This window comes from Pelophylax lessonae (assembly GCF_965119305.1).
Source record: "Pelophylax lessonae genome assembly, chromosome: 1".
Classification (NCBI taxonomy): domain Eukaryota; kingdom Metazoa; phylum Chordata; class Amphibia; order Anura; family Ranidae; genus Pelophylax; species Pelophylax lessonae.
In genome coordinates, this window is record NC_138768.1 from 407807086 (window position 1) to 407831748 (window position 24663).

The window sequence follows — 24663 nt, forward strand, 5'->3', positions numbered from 1 at the left end:
TATTTACTGCGGCAGTCAGCCCCGGCCAGGCAGAGTGACGTAGGTCTACGTCGCTCGCCTGTCACTCCTTTTAGAGCCAATAGCGCGCTAGCGCGCGCCCGCCTCGGCTCTTTCACAGAGGAGTGCGGGCGTGTGACTGGCGGACCCGATGTCCGCCGGTCACACTACGATCGCCGGTACAGCGGGAGAAAGACAGAGCGGCTTATGTAAACAAGCCGCCTGTCATTCTCCCCTGTGTAAAAATGAAGATCAGACGGTTCTACTATGTAGAACCGTTGATCTTTGTTTTTACACTAGGAGACCTGTCCCCCTACAGTTAGAATCACGCCCCTAGGACACACTTAACCCCTCCCTGTCCAATACAGTTAACCCCTTCCCTGCCAGTGTCATTTTTGCAGTAACAGTGCATATATATAGCACTGATTACTGCAGTAATGTCACTGGTACCCCCAAAAGTGTCAAAAATGTCAGTCAAGGGTCCGATCTGTCCGCCGCAATGTCGCAGTACCGCAAAAAAAATCGCAGATCGCCGCCATTACTCGTTAAAAAAAAAACACCAAAAATGACAAAAATCTTTCCCTTTGTTAGTAAACGCGATAACTTTTGCGCAAACCAATCAAAATACGCTTTTTGCGATTTTTTTTACCAAACATATGTAGCGTAAAACAATTTGGCTGAAAATGTTAAAAAATTTTGATTTTTACATTTTTTTGGGGGGGAATTTCATATAAAAAAAAGTGAAAAATATTGTTATTTTTGCAAAAATTACGCTCTTTTTTTGTTTATAGCGCATGCTCAAAAAATCGCACAGGTGATCAAATACCACCAAAAGAAAGCTCTGTTTGTGGGAAAAAAAGGACGTGAAATTCGTTTAGGTACAGCGTTGCACGACCGCGCAATTGTCCATCAAGGTCACGCAGTAAAAAATAGCAAAAAACCCCCTGGTCAGGAAGGGGGTAAAATCTTCCGGGGCTTAAGTGGTTAATAGAGCAGGGTAGTGGCTCCTCTCCACCTGGGCGTTTTTGTTGCAGGCATTTATCGGGCATGCCTCCAAAGATGCCCAAAAAATGCCCGATAAATGCCAGCAACAAAAACGCCCAGGTGGAGAGGAGCCACTACCCTGCTCTATTAATAAATATAAGAAAAATGATCTTTTTTTTCTGGTTCTGGACATGCTACAGAGCTGAAACTTCACAGGTACACTTTTTAGACCCCCCAGACACTAAATCCAAAAAAAGTCATGCCTGCCTCCAAAAATGCCCGATAAATGCCTGCAACAAAAATGCCCAGGTGGAGAGAAGCCATATGCCTGTGCTACTAAAAATTATAAGAAAAATTATCTTTTTTTCTGGTTCTGGACATGCTACAGAGCTGAAACTTCACAGGTACATTTTTTAGACCCCCCAGACACTAAATCCAAAAAAAGTCATGCCTGCCTCCAAAAATGCCCGATAAATGCCTGCAACAAAAACGCCCAGGTGGAGAGAAGCCATATGCCTGTGCTACTAAAAATTATAAGAAAAATTATCTTTTTTTCTGGTTCTGGACATGCTACAGAGCTGAAACTTCACAGGTACACTTTTTAGACCCCCCAGACACTAAATCCAAGAAACGTCATGCCTGCCTCCAAAAATGCCCGATAAATGCCTGCAACAAAAACGCCCAGGTGGAGAGGAGCCACTACCCTGTTCTATTAATAATTATAAGAAAAATAATCCTTTTTTTCTGGTTCTGGACATGCTACAGAGCTGAAACTTCACAGGTACACTTTTTAGACCCCCCAGACACTAAATCCAAAGAAATCTCATTTTTTTTTTCAATAATTTTTTCAACAATTGGCTCTCTATCAAAAACGACAATTTTTAAGAACTTTTTTTTGTGTGATTGAGCATGACCCAGAACCATCATATTCTGATTGGCCAAATACAAAGTCGTACAAAGTCGTCTATCATACAAGTCGTGCTGAATACGCGCAAAGTTGCGCTGAAGTCACGCTAAAAGTTGTGCTAACAAGTCGCCCCTTATGAGGCAACTTAGAGGTCGTGGCAGTGTGAACTGGCTCTAAATGTTTTTTTTTTTTTTTTTTTTAAACAAGACATACCACTGCTTGTGTATTTAAGGAGCCCCTTTAATGGACACCCCTCCCAGTTCCCATCATACTCCGTTTTTCTCAGGTTTTATTGGTTTCTGTGCCCCAGTTCGGGAAATTCATCCTCTCTATTTGTCCTGTTTACCATTTTCATCAAAATGTCCCAACATTTTGGTTGTCACCAGAACAGTAAAAGAGAAGGAATATCTTCCTATGGAGTCACTTCCTCTTTTGGCTATGGGACAGGAAGGGAAATCTCATAAATGGGATGCAAAGGAGGAAAACAAACTGACAGGGTTTATTACCCTCCCTTCCCTGTCCAAAATGAAAAAAAAAAAAAAAAACGTTTGCCTTTAGTTCTCCTTTAATGATGTTTAAATCCTTTGATGCTTGTATGACAGCCTATAGCATATCTCTCCTTCCATTTTTCTGAAACTTACTTAACCTAATAAGAAAAACACACTTAGGTAGCGGGGATGAAAAGCAAGCTCTTTTTCAAACAAGCACTATACCCTAACCTGGGCAGTTCTTCCAGCATCCCAGAAAGCTCCAGTCACCCCTGGAGAAGAATTCATTTAAACAACTGGCAGAGTTGTGTTTGTTCTTCTGTCTGTCATGTGAATCACATCCTGTTTCACAATGGAAAGATATTTTAAAACCGCTGAAATACAGCATGCATTGTTTATTATTCTAAAGTTTGTTCTAAAATTCCTGTTTGTATTCTCCTGAATATTATTACCTATTAATTATTAATATATTATCAATGAATGAAGCGCCAATGTCAATTATTTTACAGGTGTGGGAAGTGTGAAAGTATATCATCAAAGTACGAATACGGAAGATTTTATTTGTTTAAAAAGTATGCGTGTTATAGTTAATGTTATACTGTTTCTTTTTTAATAATCCCTAATGCACACAAGTTTAATGAAAATAAGCAGCATTTATTTATGGCAAAAATGTAAAAAAAAAAAAAAAGGCCTCTAATGTTACAATATTTATGCACTTTTATGTGTGAATGAGTATAAATGCATTCTACTGGCTAGAATATTAATTTTTTTCTGGCCGTTGGAATTCATTTACACAGGGCTGCTGTTAGAAATCACAGGGCCCCATACAGCATACCAGACAGGGCCCCCCTCTGAAAATATCAAATGATATTTTCACTAAAATGCCACGGCCACTGTGCTATCCTTCACAGACAAGGCAGAAATGATACCCCCATCGAACAAGACCCATTTTTATAGAGCATAAGTGCCCCGCAACCACGTGCAAAGCAAGACTTCGGCGCGACTTGCACGGGACTTGCACGGACTTCATATAATGAATGTCTATGCAAGTCGCTCCGAGGTCACTCCGAAGTAGTACAGGACCCTTTTTCTAAGTCGGAATGACTTGTGTCGCTCCTATTAGAACAGGTCCTGTAGCACTGCATGGACCGCGACTTGTCAGGCTGACAAGTGGACTGACAAGTCGCGGTAGTGTGAATGGAGACTAATACAAGCTGTACATTCACTACTTTACATTGTAGCAAAGTGTCATTTCTTAAGTGTTGTCACATGAAAAGATATAATATAATACTGTATGTACAAAAATGTCAGGGGTGTACTTACTTTTGTGAGACACTGTAACTACTGTGTTCCAACACCGAGTTTTTAGTGGACTTTACGATGATATGCCTGCTTAATTCCTGCTTGATGTAAATGCAGTATTCCTTTTTTAATAAATAGTACTTAAAGGGTTCACACTATGTGGAGAATTGTTTTATTTCTAAGATTATTGACCTAATTAATGAGAAAGAAGTAATATAGAAATTGATGTGGGATCGGATGTTGGACCTGCCATACAATAATAAGTGTAGGAAAGCTCATTCTCCTGATGCCCATCTGACTCAATGTTGATAGCATTTGAATCCACTTCATCTGATAAGCACATTTAAATCTCTATATTGGTGGAGGCTTACACACCAGGGTGATTTCATCATGTTTGGATCCACAAGGCTTTTCTTCTATTAATATTGGAGTCCAATTTACTTGAGTGCTTTATCATCTATGGACACTTTTTTTCACTGATGTTTTATATGGACTTCTTTTCTTTTTCTTTACTTATATACACCGTATAGGTGGTGATATATTATTTAATTTGTTTTTTTACATTTAATTTTAATATTGTCATTTTGATACAATGTCACTTTATATCATGGTTTATATATAGCACGGCACCTATTAATCCCATTTTTTATAGCACAAAAATATGTCGAGTTGTGGTGCTTGCAGCTGCTCAATTTAGAGGTCAATTGCGCAGTATATTTTAGAGATTATTATCCCTCCCTTTGCTGGTATGTGTCCAGGTAATTGCAGGAACTCTCTCCTATAAGATATAAATGAATTTGCTTTGTGATGGCTATAAATTTGTTGTAACTTTGTATATTTTTACATCTAGAATATATATTTATATATTCTGCTGCTAACTACTTAACCTCGAGAAGATTTACCCCTCTTCATGACCAGGCCATCTTTCTGCGATATAGTACTGCATTACTTTACCTGACAATTACGCGGTCTTGCGACAGTTTACCCAAATAAAAATGTATGTCCTTTTTTTCCACAAATAGAGATTTCTTTTGGTGGTATTTGATCACAACTGAGGTTTTTATTTTTTGCGCTCTAAAAAAAGAAATACTCATAATTTTGAAAATAAAAAATATTTTTTTTACTTTCTGCTATAAAACACATCCAATAAAAAATGTTTAAAACCAAATTTCTTCATCAATTTAAGCCAATATATATTCTGTTGAATAAGTTTTGGTAAATCCCAATAAGCGTGTATTGATTGGTTTGCAAAAAAGGTATAGCCTCTTTAAACTATGGGATATATTTTTTTATTTTTTTACTAGTAATGGGGGCGATCAGCGACTTATAGCGGGACTGCGATTTTGCGGCGGACAGTCGGGACACTGTGTGCCTAGCCAGTGTTTGTGCACTGTGTGGGAGGTGCTTTTACTAAGGGAAGGCATAGATCTGTTTCCGTGCTTTACAGGAACACAGGATCAAAGCCTTCCCTTCTGACAGAACGGCTGTTCTGGCTCTCTGTCTAATGATCGACGGGTGCCAGCGGACATTGAGTCCGCGGTACCCACAGTTCAGCTCCCATTGTGTCTAATCAAAAAGGTCCATTCTTTTTGTAAAATCTGATTTTCACTACATTTGAAAATGTTTTTTAATGAATGACATTTTGTGAATGTACAATAAACTTTATATTTTGAACTGTTATTTTTTGTTGTGCGTTTAAAGTCTCGCCATGCTTAGTAATTTTTATTTCTTTTGAATTCAAATAGGGATGTGGCAGTTATAGGCCAACTTGATATCTTGCTAAAGTATACACAAATTTCCATTGTCATTACTTCAATGACTATACATTGTTTCCTTGAATACATTAATAACTTGTATATAAAGACTATGTATATTTATTTATTTATTTAATTAATTTTAAAGAGAATAGGGATGATTTAGACCCTTTGTTACGTTTTATTCCTTTCTGTGTCCCTGCTGGGGAGATCCACTCCTCACATTTCCTGTTATGTCTCTAGGACAGGAAGTATAAAGGAATCTCCCCAGCAGGACAAAGGCAGCAAATATAACCTGATAAGGGTTTAACCCTTCTCTACTTTATCTAAAACTAAAGAAATATAGGCTTTGAATTTATTTGTAATTGACATTGAATAAGCTAACATCAGAAAGAGAAAGAGTACACAACTACTGTAAGGGGGTCATGCTTACTACTGAGCAAGTAGTCCGTGGGTTTGATGTACTAGAGCACATGTGTCAAACACAAGGCCCGCAGGCCAAATCCGGCCCTCCAGGTCATTTCATGTGGCCCTCACACCTCTCCTGCAGCTGTGTCACCCACCTCATCTCCAACCCCACCTTGTCTCAGCAGTCAGCAGCAGAGAGATCAGATCTCCTCTGCCAGATCCTGCACTTCTCTGTGCAGCTTCGGAAAGGTTCATCTCTGCCCCGTCCTGTCTAAGCAGTGGGCAGCAGAGAGGAGGATAGAGCATCTCCCACAGATCCTGTGCCTTTCTATGCAGCCACAGCATCCCTCATCTCTGTCTCTCCCGGGCCCCAGCGTTCAGCAGACTCTGCCAGCTGACTCTGGTCCTCCTATGGTGCTCCTCCAGACCCTGCACTTTCTGATTCCCATCTCCCCTTCCTGGAAGCAGCACAAAGTTAGGGGGTTATACTGTGATGTAAGGGAGGTTGAGGGGCTATTAAATTCTGATGTTATGGGGGGGGCACTTGACATCTAATGTAAGGGGGTGGTGGTGGTGGGAGGGGGGTGCTCTCGCTATTTAGTCTTACAGATACAACTGGGGCAACCAAAATACTGATGTGGCCCGCAATTAATTTAGAGTTTGACACCCCTGTACTAAAGGAATCTGTTTGTTAACTTTGCAAAATAAATGTTTACTTAGCTTTGTAACTGAGATGACGCCATGTTCACTTTTATAATGTGCAAACAAAAAAACCTGTTTTCCTAATTTGTATATTAATGGTTATTCAAAATGAACACAGTTTTATCCTATTTAGCATGCTAAGTGATCATTCCCATTACACCTCCAATAGTATATAAAACTCTTAGCTTAGATCAAAAGTAGTCAGGCCAGAAGCATCAAAAAAATTGTGCCAGGTTTTCACAAATTTCTGGGAGCATCCTCCTAGGAATGAAGTTTACGTCTACCGTGGGTTTGATGCAAATGCTGCCTGCTTGAGTTTCATTGTTTTGGCGATTTAATGTAGTACTTTGGCAACCTAATTCTTGTAACAACAATGCTTTGCTAGCGCTTGAGGTTTTATTTTATTTATAATTTTGTGTTGAAAGGGCCATTTTTAATTTTGTGGCTGCTAGAAGCATTGCATTCACTTGTTTCTGGCCATCTGTTCTTGGAGCTGCCTTTTGTTTGCAGCGCACCTCTGCATCATTTAAAAGAAAGTGTAAGAATAGTGTGCATCACAGTACCTGCACACCCTAACTCCATAGATAAAATAAAAGTTAGACATACAGCAGTTAGGCTTATTATTCCTGATTAAAGAGGTTGTAAACCCGAAAAAAATAAAAAATAAAACAAAAATAAAAACCATGTAAGACAAAGGCATAATGAGCTAGTATGCATCACATTCTAGCTCATTATGAAATACTTACACATGCAGTAGCTTGCTTGTGTTCTTGTGGGCTTGTGTTTTTGGGAATGTTGGTGCTCTTCTCCAGCAACAATGGAGATGCAGGGCTTAACAGCAAAAAGTGCTGCAGATGTTTACTGTGGGAACATTCAGAGGAGGTGAGGGCTGTTACGATGCAGCTCAGCACCCACAGCACAGATGTTAATTGAAACAAGTGTTTTTGCACTGGGTCCCCTGCGGGATTTAACCAATTTAACCACTTGCGCCCCGCCCACTGCACATTTACTGCGGCACTCTGCCACTGCTGGGCAAATCGACGTAGCCCTACGTCGCTTGCTCAGGAGACTGTAGGGGCGAGCACCCACAGCCGGCGGCGTGCTCCCGCCCCCGCTCGTTACCTGGGGAGCCAGCGTGTGGGACCGGCGGCTCTGATGGCCGCCGGCCACTTACAATCTCCCGCAGCTGTGAGAGAAGGACAGACGGCTGATGTAAACACAGCCGTCTGTCATTCTCACTGAAGTAATCACAGAGGCTATGTGATCCTGCTATATAGGATCGCATGTCTCTGTGATTACTTCACAAGCCACAACCCCTCTACAGTTAGAATCACGCCCCTTGGGTCACACTTAACCCCTTGATCAGTGTCATTAGTACAGTAACAGTGCATATGTATAGCACTGATTACTGTAGTAATGTCACTGGTACCCCCAAAAGTGTCTAAAATGTCAGTTAGGGGTCCGATCTGTCCGCCGCAATGTCGCAGATCGCCGCCATTACTAGTAAAAAAAAAAAAAAAAACAATAAAAATGACATAAATCTTTCCCGTAGTTAGTAAACGCAATAACTTTTGCGCAAACCAATCAAAATATGCTTATTGTGATTATTTTTACCAAAAATATGTAGTAGAAAACAAATTGGCCTAAAATGTTAAAAAATTTTGATTTTTACATTTTTTTTTTGAGAATTTCATATAACAAAATGTGAAAAATATTGTTATTTTTTCAAAATTGTCGTTTTTTTGTTTATAGCGCAAAAACTAAAAATCGCAGAGGTGATCAAATAGCACCAAAAGAAAGCTCTATTTGTGGGAAAATAAGGATGTCAATTTCGTTTGGGTACAGGGTCGCACGACCACGCAATTATCCGTTAAATTCACGCAGTGCCGAATCGCAAAATAGGGCCTGGTCATTGAGCAGCTAACGTGGTTAATTTATGGTGAAACTTCTCCTTTAAGACTGCTCAGATAATATCAAGAAATGATAAATCTGGAAGATTTTCTCTTTTTTTTTTTAAAAGTAGACTGTAGGAAGGAGAGATTAAATTGATACCTTGAACTTTTTTGTAAGGTTAAGGAAATATAATGAAGAGTTTAAAGCTGCTAATCCACCATTATCTTCTGGGTATTTCTAATTTAATTGTGGATTGAATCCCTATACATATAAATCCTCAACAGGGAAAATGTAGTTTTCAAAGCTGCCAGAATCCAAATAGAATTGTGCAAAACAAGGTTGGTACACTTAAAGAGAGATATTCCTGGTGGATAGCTTAATACACAGTTTTTTGTCAGAGAATAGGTGCAGGTACTCACCCCTGGGGCCCTGGACAAGAGTAGTAAAGTGGCTCCCATAATTAAAGTGTATGCTTTAATTACTGTGCCACAAGCAAGATCCTAACAGACACGTACTGCATTCAAGACGATCATTTTGTAAGCAATTAACCTCTTCTCTAAGTGCTAGTTCACATATATGCAGTTCCCGCATCGCATTCAAATCGCAGGCAGTTCACACTGCCATATGCGAATCGCTGGGGGTGTCAATACAAAGTTAACGGCACCCCCAGATCAGTTCGCATATCGCAGTGCGAACTGTCAGTTCGCATATGAATCGGATCGCATAGGTGTGAACCACCATGAGATCCGATTCTGCTGCGGACCCAAAAAAGGGTCGTGTGTGAGTTGTGTCCGAACACAATGCAAATTCAGCCATACAATTGTATGGCTAAATTCGCATTGCACAGACATCTCATGTGTTTTTCAGAGCAGTGCGCTCCGAATCACATACGATGTCTGTCATCGCACTAACGTGAACTGGGACTTACATATGATTTTAAGCCTACTTTAAAGTGTAAGTCCAGGCAAAAACGCTAAACCTGCTCTGCGCCACATTCTAACCCGAATCTATCTAACCCTGTAAAGCATTAATCGCTGTACTTGCCTATTTTGCAGCTGATCTAGTCCAGTCTCCAGCGGCGGAAGCAGTGTGCAGGAGAGGACCAACAACGGCTGTGAAATGCCTGGGAAGTGACGTCACCCATAGAGTTACTATTGGGGTTCCCATTGTCAGCTGCCTGTCCTGCAACTGCCTCCATGTCGAAGTCGTCGCTGACAGCTGATGCTGGAGACCGGACCGGATTGGCTGCAAAATAGGTAAGTATAGTGATTTTTACTTTACAGGGTTAGATAGATTAGGTTTACAATATGGCACAGAGCAGGTTTAGCGTTAGGTTTTAGTGGACAGAATATGCCTTCAGATAGCAGCAATCTGAGCATATATATTATATACAGGGGGTGCCAAATCCTCAAAATATTGCTAGAAAAGGAAGGATTGGGAAACAAGGATTTTTGGGCACAGTATAGTCATTAAAATTACATTTTTATTTTTGAATCCATATAAAATTAGGGAACAAAAAAACATATTAGGTATAAAAAGACCTGAAAGGAGGTCCAAAAAGACAATATACAAATATTTAGCAGTTTGTTAGAATAACAATTCCATACAGAATGTATAATTGATATTGCAATTTAAGCAATCAAAATACTTGACATCAGGAGAGTCCTGCCGACGGATGCCAAAAGAACACAAGGTGCCGTCCAACCGGGTCAACTGATGTCGTATTCAAACATTCATGTAAGTACATTCAATATTGCTCAACATGTTTCGCCTTTTTCAAAGCTTCATCTGGAGCTTTTACTGTAATACTCTGTACAGTATTATGGAGTGAGACATATGCCTCAGCATCATATGTGGATAACGGGGGGGGGGGGGGGGGAGATTATTGTGGATTGCAGGAGACTCATGTAGTCAATAGGTAGTAAGAGACCATGGGGTTGCAACTAACAAGGAATAATGAAGGCCTGACTGTCATCAACAGCCCTGATAGTAAGCCATTATTGTAGCTTGAGTCCAAAGTAAAAGACCCATCAGAATAGGTGCCAGACCTGAGCTCCTGGATGTGTCCACAAATTCCTCCCCGGATGGGGAACCGCCACCGTTAGTTAGGTTTTGCCTGAACTTCTACTTTAAAGCGTTTGTTACCCTAACACTTCATATTTCTGATATGTGCCTGCTATACTATTCTTGTATGAGAAAGTCTCCTGTTCTCTTTGTATTGCTTCCTTTATGTGAAATCCCTTGTGTTCCTGCAAGTCCCCTTGCTTTTCTGTTAAAAACTGACCACACTAAGAAGGAGAGCACACCGTGTTCAGTTCTCTAGCTATGCTGGGAACTCAGTGTGCTCTCCTCCAATGATCGGACTTGTCCTGACACGTCCCCACTGCACAGCCATTCACTGGAAAGCCCAGTGTGCTGCTGCTTCTCCTCCCCCCATGCAGCTGACAACAGAGGCAATGAGATCACCTATAAAAAAAAAGGGAAAAAGGGCATTTATCATGTTTTTTTTATATCTATACAAAAGTGTTTTGCATTTTAAACTGAATGGGTTGTTTTACAAGGGGATCGTTTGCAATCACTTTAATGAAGAACTTTATAAAGTAGTCAGTGACTACTTAGAAACCAGCAACTGTTGAGACAATAAAAGCTTTTGTAAGTAACTATGTAAGTAAATATGTAATGCAAAATATAACATAAAGGGTGCAGTGGCATAGTATGGTATACATCGCTCAGTGTAAAGAGTACAGTGGTATTGGACTGTAGGGTCTCACTAGGAAGGAGAGCTGGTCAGAACTCACTGGATAGGCAAAGCAAGTACCACCTTTCTGGTATCCTCAATGAAGTCAAGTGACCAATAGGATGCTTAGTAGCTCTGCAAACAGGACCAGTGCCAGCTGGGGGTGCCTATAGCAGTGTCAGAGCATAAGCCCTGGTTGGATACATATACTGTATATGAATTATCTCACCTGCTAAAACATTTGTAATTCCTACTGTATTAAAGTGTATTGTAGTTGTACTGTCTACCCTCAAGTTGTAAAGTGCTGCGTAAACTGTCGGTCCTATATAAATCTTATATACAGGGCTTTTTTTCTCAGAGAATAGGTGCAGGAACTCCCCCTTTCTGGGTCAATTCTTGTCTCTGCCCCTACCCACCCCTGAGCACCATTTCTTGATTCAAACCCCCCCACCGACTCTTAGTGCCGTCCCTTTACAGAATACAGAGCCAGGTATCATTTTGTGGTGCTAAGTAATTTGTATGGCATTTAGTAATGATAGCAAGAAAAGCAGTAAAATAGATCCCCTGCATCCACCAGCAATAGACCCTCCCCAGCAACTACAGATCGCCCAGCAGCCAGCATCAACAGACCCCCTTCCTCAACAGCAAGTCCTATCCAGCAGCAATTGACTCCCCAGCATCATAAGCCCCCCTCCAGCAAACCAGCAACATTTGACCTCCCCAGAAACAATAAACAACCATGCAAAAATAGATCCCCTCCAGCAACAATAGATTCCCCCAGCAGCCATTGTCAATAGACTCTCCAGCACACCCAAGCACCCCTTGCCAATAAATACAGTACCATTCAGTACTGAAGGTGCCGGAACTGCGTTCCCCCGCGTTCCCGCTGAAAAAAAGCCCTGCTTATATATAATAATAATTCAGCTCAGCCATTCTAGTTAATGTGTGAAGCATAGACCTCTCTTACACTGTTATCTTACAGCTGAAGCCTCAAATCTATTTATTTCTAATCCAATCACAGCAGAGGAATGTTAGAAAAGGTAACAGTCAGGTCATGTGCACTCAAGTGCATCAAGACTCTAAATCAAAATTGAGAGTTTACGATAAGGAAAATGTACTTGGATAATGTACTGTTAGAGTACATAATTATCTTTCTGGTTTCGCCCATAAATGAAAGTTGTTTTTGGCTGTGTGAAAAAATTGACAGAGTTCTGGATGCTAAGGTTACATTATAAATATAAAATATCTTTAAGGGCATGGGCGCTAAGGCTCATACAGTGTGCAAGGGCCCTTTGTTTATATATCTGGAGCAGCATGGAGCTGCGTGCAGTCAGCCTATGTTAATCAATAGAGATGCAGTGCCTGTACAGACTCACCCACATATCCAAGTTTGACAGGCGTTCAGGAACAGGTGCGCAGTCCCAAATGCACACTTTGTGTTTGGGGTTACACACCCAACCCTGTATACCTGTGCCTCGGGTGTGCAGGTGAATCTGTACAACTGCTGCCTCTCCAATGACTAACATAGGCATCTGTTGTAAGCAGGGACCAGGTACCCCTGGGCTCTGTCCTGGGATCAGTTCTATTAAAATTGTTCATAAAACGATATAGACTGTGGAATAAATAATTCAGTCTTAGTGTTTTCTGTGATAGAAAGCTAGGCAGGGCAATAACTTTGCAACAGGGTATAACAACTTTACAAAAGGACCTAGTTAAAATAGAGGAGTGGGCAGCTACAGTATATGGCGGATGAGACTGATTATTGAAAAATGTAAAGTAATGCACTGGTAGCTAAAAATCTGAATGTATGTTACTCACTTAGTTGAGAACCTTTGGGGGGAATTGAGGATGGAAAAGGATCTGGGGGTAGATAACAGACAGCAAAAGCATGCAATGCCAAGCTGCAGCAAGCAAGAGCAGCAGACTATTAGCATGCAATGAAAAGGGCATTTACTATAGGATAAAATTATAATTCCAGCACTTTACAAAACCCTGGTTCAGCCACATCTTGAGTATGCGGTCCAATTCTGGTCATTAATCCACAGGAAGGATGTCCTTGAACTGGAGAGCATCCGAAGAGGGGCAACAAAGATAATAGAGGGCTGGAGGACCTCAGTTATGCGGAACGACTACAGAAATAAACGTATTCTCCCTGGGGAGGAGACGCTTAAGAGGGGATTTGATTGTAATATAAAAATTATTAAATGGTGACTCTGGGAGGAAACTATTTAACCATGTAATGGAACCGCGACCCCACAATGTGCTTGTGTACTTCCGTCAGAATACTGCTTCCTTCAGTCTTGAACATAGATATCAGATGTTCTAGCCACCCCCATGCAAAACTAGCCGAGAATAGCTTGTATAGGATCTAGAACATTCATTAAACAAACTCACACTAAATATATATCCCACCAGGTCAGGTGCCTGATTACATTATCATATTCAGATTAAATTGTGTACAGAAATATAATTAACATATGTAAGGAACAACCAACACAAACAGTATTCTACTTTTCCACTAGCAACTAATAGATGACAGTGATTTAATTAACTTGAGCTAATTAACTAGCAGACTTGCCGTCATCGAGCTCATGAAGTACAATACATATTATCTAGATCACTGTTCCCTGTACACAGAGTTCTGTGTGTTTGAACATAGACAATCAGCAGGTTTCCACCAAAATCGTTGGCTGAAGTCTGCTGCAAAACTCGGGCTGTGTCCACAGAACAGGGCAGCAGGGGGCACGTGCATGCGCTCCCCAAACCCAGAAGCAAGCTGGCAACATACATGTATGTTGCTGAGCCTGCACCTGCCACCCGCTGGCAGGAGGTTAAGGTAAAAAATGTTATGGGCTTAGAACCACTTTAGGCTCCATGCACACTAGCTTTTTTTACAAGCTTAAAAAACACTAGAAAAATATGCTGGATGAAAAATGCTGATAATAGCGTTTTTGTGCACGTTTTAGGAGTGTTTAGGAGCATTAGCTTTTTTACATTACATGAAAAAAAAAAAACACTAGAAAAAAGTATTTTAGTAGAATTTAGAAGTGTTTTGCGTTTTTTTTCTGCTGGAAAAACGCTCAAATTAACTCCACAAAAAAAATGTTTTCTGCTCCTAGATGCTGTATCTCAAAAAACGCTAATAGACTAAAGAATTGTGTATGGACACATAGCATAACACTATTTAGCGTAGAATAATAAAAGAAATGCTCATAACAGCTTCTAGGAGCTAAAAAGAGCTAGTGTGCATGGAGCCTTAACCACTTGCCTTCTGTGCACTTAAACCCCCTTCCCATCCAGACCAATATTTAGCTTTCAGTGCTCTCACACTTTGAATGACAATTGCTTGGTCATGCAACACTGAACCCATATGAATTTTTCGTCCTTTTTTTCCACACAAATAGAGCTTTCTTTTGGTGGTGTTTAATCATCTTTGGGTTTTTTATTTTTTACAAAAAAAAGAAAAAAGACAGAAAATTTTGAAAAAAATAAAAGTTTTTCTTATTTTCTGAGAGTAAATTTTGAAAATAAATATTTTTTTTTCCTTCACTGATTTGCGCTGATGAGGCGGCACTGATGGGCACTGATAGGCTGCACTGATGGGCACTGATGAGGTGGCACTTATGGGCATTGATGAGGTGGCACTTAGGGGCACTGATGAGGTGGCACTGATGAGGAGGCACCAATATGCCGCACTGATGAGCACTGATAGGCGGCACTGATAGGCGGCACTGATGAGCACGGATAGGCGGCACTGATGAGCACTGATAGGTGACACTGCTGGGCACTGAGAGGTGGCACTGATGGGCACTGAGAGGTGGCACTGATGGGCACTGAGAGGCTGCACTGACGGGCGGCACTGATGGGCACTGATAGACAGCACTGATTGGCACTGGCAGGTGGCACTGATGGACACTGACGGGTGGCACTGATGAGCACTGATGGGCGGCACTGATGGGCAGCACCATCAGTGCCCACACTCAGTGCCCATAGTGCTGCCAGTCAGTGCCTAGATGACTAGGTGACTGATGGGCACTGACTGGCAGCACTATGGGCACTGATTGTGGGCACTGATGGGGGGCACTGATGGCGGTCACTGTGGGCACTGATGGTGGGCATTTAGTGTGTTTTATTTACCTTTTTTGTAATCAGGGCACTGGTGATCAGTGCCCTGATTACATTCCTCTGTGTCCCCGACGGCTGATCGGCTCTGCTCCTTCCTCACACTGCAGTCTCTGCGTGAGGAAGGAGCGCTGGCGATGAGAGATGATCTCATATGTTTACATATGAGATCATCTCTCATTGCATGGGCCGATCACATTTGGTGATTGCAGCAGCTGCATCCTGTAATGTCTTAATTTTTACCAATAGGTGGCAGCACGCTACTATCACATTTATACACTTTAACTTCTTCACATCCGCGCTATAGCCGAAGTACGGCTACAGCATGGACTCGAATTTCCGGGAGGCCGTCTTTAAACGGCCTCCCAGAGACAGGCTCCCCGCGCGCTCTCGCGAGCACGCATCGGGGAAAATCTGTGTTGGACGTGTCCCTTGGACACAGCCAATCACAGATCGTGGTAAATGGCCGCTGTGATTGGCCATTTACCACCATCTGTGATTGGCTGTGTCCAAGGGACACGTCCAACACAGATTTTCCCCGATGCGTGCTCGCGGGAGCGCGCGGGGAGCCTGTCTCTGGGAGGCCGTTTAAAGACGGCCTCCCGGAAATTCGAGTCCATGCTGTAGCCATACTTCGGCTATAGCGCGGATGTGAAGAAGTTAAAGTGTATAAATGTGATAGTAGCATGCTGCCACCTATTGGTAAAAATTAAGACATTACAGGATGCAGCTGCTGCAATCACCAAATGTGTTCCCAAATCCGTAATAAATCAATATTAAAATATGTGATCGCTCTGCCTCTAAATCAAAGTAAAAATAATAACTAGAAAGTGAAAAAAATGACTAGATAGGTAAGTGTTTTGTGCCAGTGCAAATTAAATCCATAAACAAACATATAATGCAAAAAAGGCCAATGCAATAAATAATAAAGCTTCTTATAGCTTTTGCAATCAAAAAAGTCTCTATTTGATAAGGTGCTTCATAAAAATGACACCACATGTAACAACAATTTTCCACTCGTGCTCCTTTCACCAGGTGAAGTGCAAGCTCACCTCCATTATAGACCCCTAAGGGTCAACAAAGCATAAACGCAGATCAATCTTGGATCAAACTCTGGTGGTCAGGTTCCTTTAGGAACTATGGAATTTCCTCTCCAAGATGGTTCCACACAGCTCACACATAGGTCACAGGCAACAAACAGAAAAAACAGCCTCCAATAGTGCAGTAGATGGGTTATTAGGCTCAACAAACCAAACAGAACCCACTTCATAAAATGCACTCACATTTATTAGGAAAAATAACAAGCATATAATAAAATCCAGCTTCTCATGTGATCCCTTGAAAACTCCCGCTGCCAGGTTCAACCTCTACGCGTTACGCCACCAACGCACATGGCTTCATTCGAGATTTCACCTGTTGAAAGGAGCACGAGTTAAAAATTGTCATTACACTGCAGTGAACTCTTTATGAAGTGCCTTATCAAATAGAGACTTTTTCAATTGCACAAGCTATAATAAGCTATATTATTTATTGCATTGGCCTTTTTTGCATTATATTTTACATTTGTTTATGGATTTAATTTGCATTGGCATCCTATATATATGAAACACTTACCTATCTAGTAATTTTTTGTCACTTTCTACTTATTATTTTTACCTTGATTTAGAGGCAGCGCGATCACACATTTTAATATTTATTCATGGAGCCTTAAAGTCTCCGTGTACATTAACCACTTAAGCCCCGGAAGATTTTACCCCCATTCCGACCAGGGGGTATTTTGCGATTCGGCACTGCGTGACTTTAACGGAGAATTGCGCGGTCGTGCGACGCTGTACCTAAACGAATTTGGCGTCCTTTTTTTCCCACAAACAGAGCTTTCTTTTGGCGGTATTTGATCACCTGTGCGATTTTTTGATCACGCGCTATAAACAAAAAAGGAGCGTCCATTTTGCAAAAATAGCAATATTTTTCCCTTTTTTTTATATGAAATTCCCCCAAAAAAAATGTAAAAATCAAAATTTTTTAAAATTTTCGGCCAATTTGTTTTATGCTACCTATGTTTGGTAAAAAAAATCGCAAAAAGCGTATTTTGATTGGTTTGCGCAAAAGTTATTGCGTTTACTAACTAAGGGAAAGATTTTTGTCATTTTTGTTGTTTTTTTTTTTAACGCGTAATGGCGGCGATCTGCGATTTTTTTTGCGGTACTGCTACATTGCGGCGGACAGATCGGACCCTTGACTGACATTTTTGACACTTTTGGGGTTACCAGTGACATTTCTACAGTAATCAGTGCTATACATATGCACTGTTACTGTAAAAATACACTGGTAGTGAAGGGGTTAACTTTATTTGAGAGGGAGGGGCTGTGTGTGTCCCTAGGGGCGTGATTCTAACTGTGATTGGCTGGGGCTTCAGCTGTATGCAGAGTGATCAACGGATCTACATAGTAGATCCAGATGATCAGCTCTCATACAGCGAGGAGAATGACAGGCAGCTTGTTTACACAAGCTGCCTGACTTTCTCCCTCTCCCCCGCCGATCGCAGAGTGGCCGGCGGACATCGGGTCCGCCGGTCACACGCGCGGGGGGGTCCGTGACCACTCGGGAGCGGGAGCGCGCCTCCGGGGGCGCGCGCTCGCTCCCTAGACCCTCACAAGCTAGTGACGTAGCCCTACGTCACTTTGCCTGTGAGGGGCTGACCGCCGACGTAGATAGTCGTGCGGCGGTCGGCAAGTGGTTAAAGAGGAGTTCCAGTCTCCCCCCCAAAACTTTTAATATAAGGACACTTACCAGTCCAAGAATCAAACATTGTTAACACCCGAGCCGATTCTGCAGTCTGCTTTGGGTGCAGGCACTGGCATCTTCACAAAGGGAAGCTGGCAGTGAAGCCTTCAGGTTTCACAGCCAGTTTCCTACTACACATGCGCGAGTCGCGCTGCACTCTGTGAATGGTCCCACTGTCCTCCTGGAGCTGTGTGTGTCCCAGAAGGCAGCAGGGGAAGGAGGAAGGGGCGGACATACTTAGTTGCCGACGATCGCTGTGGCAATCATACCTGGTATTGGGAGCGGGTACCTGTCAAACCCAGGTACGTGCTCTCCCAAAAAATGGAGGTGGGGAGGTTGCGAACAAGTGGTGGCTCTCCACTTTAAGCAACAATATTCTGAAACAGTTCAACAATTTTTAGAATCAGCTTTTCATAGGTTGGGGAACCTCTGCCCAATTTTACTTCTGAGACACTCTGACGCTCTAAGATGCTCTTTTTATACTCAATCACATTACTGACCTATTACCAAATTACTTAATTAGTTGCAAAATGTTCTCCCAGCTCTTCCTTGTTAGTACCGCTTACTTTGCAGCACTTGTTGCCCTGTCCCAACTTTTTTGAGGCTGCCATCAATTTCAAAATAACCTTATTTTATTCTTAAAGCTCCACTCTGGGCAATTTTTCTTTACCCTCGCCACAGGGACCAGTTTTGTATGGGGAGGATCGGCGGGTCAGATAAGAATATCTCTGCTGTCCTCCCCTCTAGAACAGAATGAGCAGTTAGCCCATGCAATACGGCTGTGAGGGGGGGCAGGAGCCCCAAGGACCAGTCATATGTGGGGAGGATCAGTGGGTCAGGTAAGTATATCTCCACTGTCCTCTCCCCTAGAACAAAACAACCAATAACCGATAAGCAGTTAACTTGTGCAGTGCGGCTGCGCAGGGGGGGGGGGGGGGGCAGGAGCCGCAAGGACCGGTCTTATGTGGGGAGGATCAGTGGGTCAGGTAAGAATATCTCTGCTGTCCTCTCCCCTAGAACAGAACGAGCAGTTAACCCTTGCAGTGTGGCTGTGGGGGAGCAGGAGCCACAAGAACCGGTCTTATTTGGGGAGGATTGGCATGTCAGGTAAGTATATCTCCGCTGTCCTCTCCCCTAGAACAAAACAATTAGTTAATCCATGCAGTGCAGCTGTGGGAGGGGGTGCAGAAGCCCAGGGCCAGATTAACGTAGGGGCTATTGGAGCTGCAGCTCCAGGCCCCTACCTTAATATAGGCCCCGGGTTGGCCATATTCACTGTTCCCGCTCTTCTGTCACTTGTAAACACAGAAGTCTGGCTTCTATGCTCGCTTCCCCAGGCAGCACCCTCAGAACCTCCCCACACAGTGCGAAGGCCGGACAAGGAGGGACAGTTGCCGATGCATGGATGTGTTTATGGGCTTCAGAGACAGCATCCCATGTTGAATTAGGCATGCATGGCTGCACCCTTCCTCCTCTGGGTGCATGCCAAGGCACGGCCCTTAAGGCCCTTCAAAATCCTCAGCACCAAGCCCATGATGCTCTTAATCCGGCCCTGCAGAAGCCCTAAGGACCAGTTTTATGGGGAGGATCCGCAGGTCAGGTAAGAGTATATCTCTGCTGTCCTCTCCCCTAGAAAGTAGTTAACCCATACAGTGCAGCTGCGGGGGGGGGGGGGGGCAGGAACTGTAAGGACCAGTCTTATGTGGGAAGGATCAGCGGGTCAGGTAAGTATATCTCTACTGTCCTCTCCCCTAGAACAGAACGAGCAGTTAACCCATGCAGTGCGGCTGTGGGGGGGGGGGGGGGGGGTCAGGAGCCACAAGGACCAGTCTTATATGAGGAGGATCAGCAGGTCAGGTAAGTATATCTCTACTGTCCTCTCCCCTAGAACAGAACGAGCAGTTAACCCATGCAGTGCGGCTGTGGGGGGGGGGGGGGGGGTCAGGAGCCACAAGGACCAGTCTTATATGAGGAGGATCAGCAGGTCAGTTAAGTATATCTCCACTGTCCTCTCCCCCAGAACAAAACAAGCAGCTAACCCATGCATTGCGGCTGCGGGGGGGGGGGGGGGGGGGGGGTGCAAGAGTCGTATAATGCATGAAGGTAAAAAAACTTGTGCCTTTACAACCACTTTAAACATTTGACATGTTTTCTATTTTCTATTGCAAACTGGGTTTATGAGATTTGAAAATCATTGCATTCTGGTTTTATGTAGATTTTACACAGCGTCCCAACTTTTTTTTTTTTTTTTTTTTTCGGAATCGGTGTTGTATTTATATCCAGACACGCACAGTCAGCAGTATATCATTCCGTGCTCGCTCTGTTTGCAATGTAGTCCTATAGTTCCTTCTACAGCCTTTACAATGTATGCCTGAAAAGCTTGACAAAAGGTGACGTCATTTGTTATTGAACACCCAAGTCCTCCCTTTAATGCAGGACACATATGAATTACACAGGTTCTGGGGCTGATATAATGCACATAAAGGACTAAGTGAGTTTAAAGACCACCTTAATCAGCCACAGAACCTGTGTAATTAATATATTTGTCCTGGATTAAAGGGATGAGATGGCAACTCCTAGAGGAGCATCACACAGATAGAACAGGAATGGCCATTCTACATTACACAGGATAATCTCACTAGCAGCAAACTGTAAAGAATAGAATATTAGTAGATGAAGATGAAATAAATGAATGAAGAGGGGAAAAATGGAGTCTTCTTCTAAGCAGAAAAAAACAAGCTGAGCTCCCCCTCCTATAGGAGTCATGGAGTGGATTGCCCTTTTAAGAGGCGGGGCCTGTCTACACGTGCTGGCAGCCCAGCGCTGAGCCATATAAACAGACTTGAGCAGGACAGCTGTGACCGATAGTAACCCCTGGTGTACTGCACAGCCTCCTATCTATAAAAGGAACTCCGGGTTAAAAAACCACTGCCTGCCTTTTTTTTTTGTTTTCTTCTTCTCTCGGAGGCAGAGAGGGGGAGATAGTGTGCAGAGGGGAGGCTTACACACATATACGATCCCAGCACACAGAGAGAGCATCACAGAACTGGAGAGACTCGGGACTCTTCTAAGCAGGGATCTCATGAGCTCGCCCACGATCGGAACCCACTAACAAGGTAGGTCGCCCTCATTTTCCAAGCCATGGATCATCTCCAGGATTTCTTAGAAGAGGGATTTAAATCATTGATGCGTCTTATTCTTCTTCTGCTCCCCATCTGTCGCATGTTGTTTCTCTGGCTGCTGAGTGACACCTGCCACATGTCACCTTTCATTGTCTGATTGTGGTCTGTGACCCGGGCCAAGGTCATCAGATGGGCTGAGGATGTGCCAGCCTGGCTACCTGGTGACAAAGGAGCCTTGTGTGTGAAGGCAAGGCATGATCACACTTGTCTTCTCTATTGTGAGCTTAGGGTGGCCATACAAGCTTCCATAAACGATCAATATCTTTTCCGATCAGATTGGTAGTCAACAACACAATCCGTGGATATGCCATGCACTAGAAATCAGAATTTGATCTGTAGTTGGAAGATACTAAGTTATCAACGATATCTCCTTTTTCACCAGGAGACCTCATAAATTGGTCGATCGAAACAAGCGTTTGATGCAGTATATTTGGTTATTTTTTACATTGTCCGATCGACTTTGTTTGATCAAAAATGATCTAAACTGAATCTAAGTCAATCACAATCATAGCTGTTTGGTCCCTGATTCAATTGTTTTGATCAATTTGAACATCTATGGGATGTCCTCTGATTCCTCCTGTATTGATATGTATTGTAACTGTGCTCCATGTTGTAAAGCTCTGGGCAAACGGTTGGAGAAATAAATAAATCCTGAATACTGTATTTTCTGGCGTATAAGACTACTTTTGAACCTCAAAAAAATCCCCCAAAAATGGGGGGTCGTCTTATACGCCGAGTATAATATCTCCAAGGTAACCTAAGTATAAGTATTACCGGTAGATGAAAATTAGGGGGGTTCGTCTTATACGCCCAGTCGTCTTATACGCCGGAAAATATGGTAATAATAATAAAAAAAGCATAAATGGCCACCATTAGATTTGGAAAAAAGGATCAATTTGAACATCTATGGGATGCCCTCTGATTCCTCCTGTATTGATATGTATTGCAACTGTACTGTCTGCCCTCATGTAAAGCTCTGGGCAAATTGTTGGCGCTAAATAAATCCTGAATAATAATAATAATAATGGGATAATACAATGGAAGCATGAATGGCCACCATTAGATTTGGAACAAAGATATAATGAAGAACAGGAGATCTGACTGTGAACTCACTGTGTGTCTCGGGGTCTTTGTGTTTGCCTATAACCTGGTTTTAGATCTAAGAATTGACCCCAATAGCTGATCTTTTTTCTTTATTCTCCTTGGCTTCTCAGACAGAAAGACTCCCCTGTTCCGTTTTCTTACTTCTTCACTAATGCATGGTGATTATATAAGCTACAGAGCGAGCTGAGATACTTTATTGTTGTTTACAAGGAAGAGCAACATTTTGTTTGGCATCTATTGCCTTTAAAAAGTAGCTGGATACATATGTAGACACAATACTAAGCAATCAACTGTAAAATATCACATAGAAGAGTAAACATTGCACTACACCACTTCTTTTACAATAATAACAATTCATGGATCAAACTACAGCAACTGTTTGTCTAACAAAGCTGTAGATCAGCCATCCTCAGCCTGGGTGCCGTGGAAGCCTAGGGTTCCTCCAGAGGTAGCTAGGGGCTCCTTGAGCTGTGGCTGATTGACCTCCTATCTGATGGTGCCTGCATAGATCTGCGGACAACATCACTTGGCAGAGCCAGCAGTATCACAAATTTTTCAGCTGTCTGTAAGGTTGGCATTCTGGCCACTACTGTAAAGCACAATTCTTTCCACTGACCTCCATTATAAGGGTTTTTTTTTTATTTCCATTGACCACCACCGTAAGGGGGCATTCTTTCTACTGACCCCCAATGTAAGGAGGGGGCATGCTTCCTACTGGATATCAGTGTAAGGGGTATTTTTCCCAATGACCACCAATAAAGGGGTAATGTTTTCACTGACCACCAATATAAGGGACATGCTTTCCACTGACCCACCACTATAAGGGGCATTTTTAACACTGACCACCACTGTAAGGTGGTGCATTTTTCCAACTAACCACCACTATAACGGATATATCTTCCCACTGACTACCACAGTAAGGGGCATTTTCCCATGACCACAACTATAAGGTGCATTTTTTCCAATGACCACCACTATATTGGGCATTGTTCCCAATGACCACTGCTTAAAGGGACATTCTTCCCACTGACCACCACTATAAGGGGCATTATTCTCACTGACCACCACTATAAGGGAAATTCTTCCCACTGACCACCGCTATGAGGAGTATTCTTCCTATTGAGAACTGCTATAAGGGACATTCTTCCCACTGACCACTGCTGTAAGGGGCATTCTTCTCACTGACCACCGCCATGAGGGGCATTTTTCCCACTGACCACCGCCATAAAGGACATTCTTCCCACCGACCACCGCCATAAGGGGCATTCTTCCCACTGACCACCGCTATAAGGTGCATTCTTTCCACTGACCACCTCCATAAGGGGCATTCCTCTCACTGACCACCGCTATAAGGGGCATTCTTTCCACTGACCACTGCTATAAGGGGCATTCTTTCCACTGACCACTGCTATAAGGGGCATTCTTTCCATTAACCACCGCTATAAGGGGCATTCTTCTCACTGACCACTGCCATAAGGGGCATTCTTCCCACTGACCACTGCTATAAGGGACATTCTTCCCACTGACCACCGCCATAAGGGGCATTCCTCTCACTGACCACCGATATAAGGGGCATTCTTCCCACTGACCACCGCTATAAGGGGCATTCTTCCCACTGCTATAAGGGGCATTCTTTCCACTGGCCACTGCCATAAGGGACATTCTTCCCACTGACCACTGCTATAAGGGACATTCTTCCCACTGAGCACCGCCATAAGGGGCATTCCTCTCACTGACCACCGATATAAGGGGCATTCTTCCCACTGACCACCCCTATAAGGGGCATTCTTCCCACTGCTATAAGGGGCATTCTTCCCACTGGCCACCGCCATAAGGGACATTCTTCCCACTGATCACTGCTATAAGGGACATTCTTCCCACTGGCCACCGCCATAAGGGGCATTCTTCCCACTGACCACCGCTTTAAGGGGCATTCTTCCCACTGACCACCAATTTAAGAGGCATTCTTCCCTCTGACCACCTAAGGGATATTTTTTCCCCCTTGCCACCACAGCAAGGCACGTTCTTCCCAATGACCGCCACTATAAGGGGGCTTGTTTTTTTACTGACCCTCAATGTAAGCGGGGCAGTCTTTCCACTGGCCACCAATTTAAGGAGCATTTTTTCCCCGGATCCCCCATTAATTTATTTTTAGCAGGGGTTCCCTGAGATCTGAAATAGTTTTTCCTCCTCTAGTGTAAGAAGGTTCAGAACGGCTGCTGTAGACATGTTTTGTTACAAGGTTACACAATCTCCCCCTCCCATACTTCACACAAGCTACAGATGTTAGTAATCTGTA

The 24663-nt window shown here is 42.9% G+C and overlaps 1 protein-coding gene across 1 annotated transcript in view; it reads left to right on the plus strand.

Moving 5' to 3' along the window:
• Nucleotides 1-21088: 21088 nt before the first annotated feature.
• ABCA1 (ATP binding cassette subfamily A member 1) overlaps nucleotides 21089-24663 on the plus strand; it is a 153702-nt gene continuing 150127 nt past the window's right edge. Inside the window, exon 1 of the mRNA XM_082243976.1 lies at nucleotides 21089-21194. The gene's annotated coding sequence lies outside the window, so the exon portion shown is untranslated. The remainder of the gene's footprint in view (nucleotides 21195-24663) is intronic.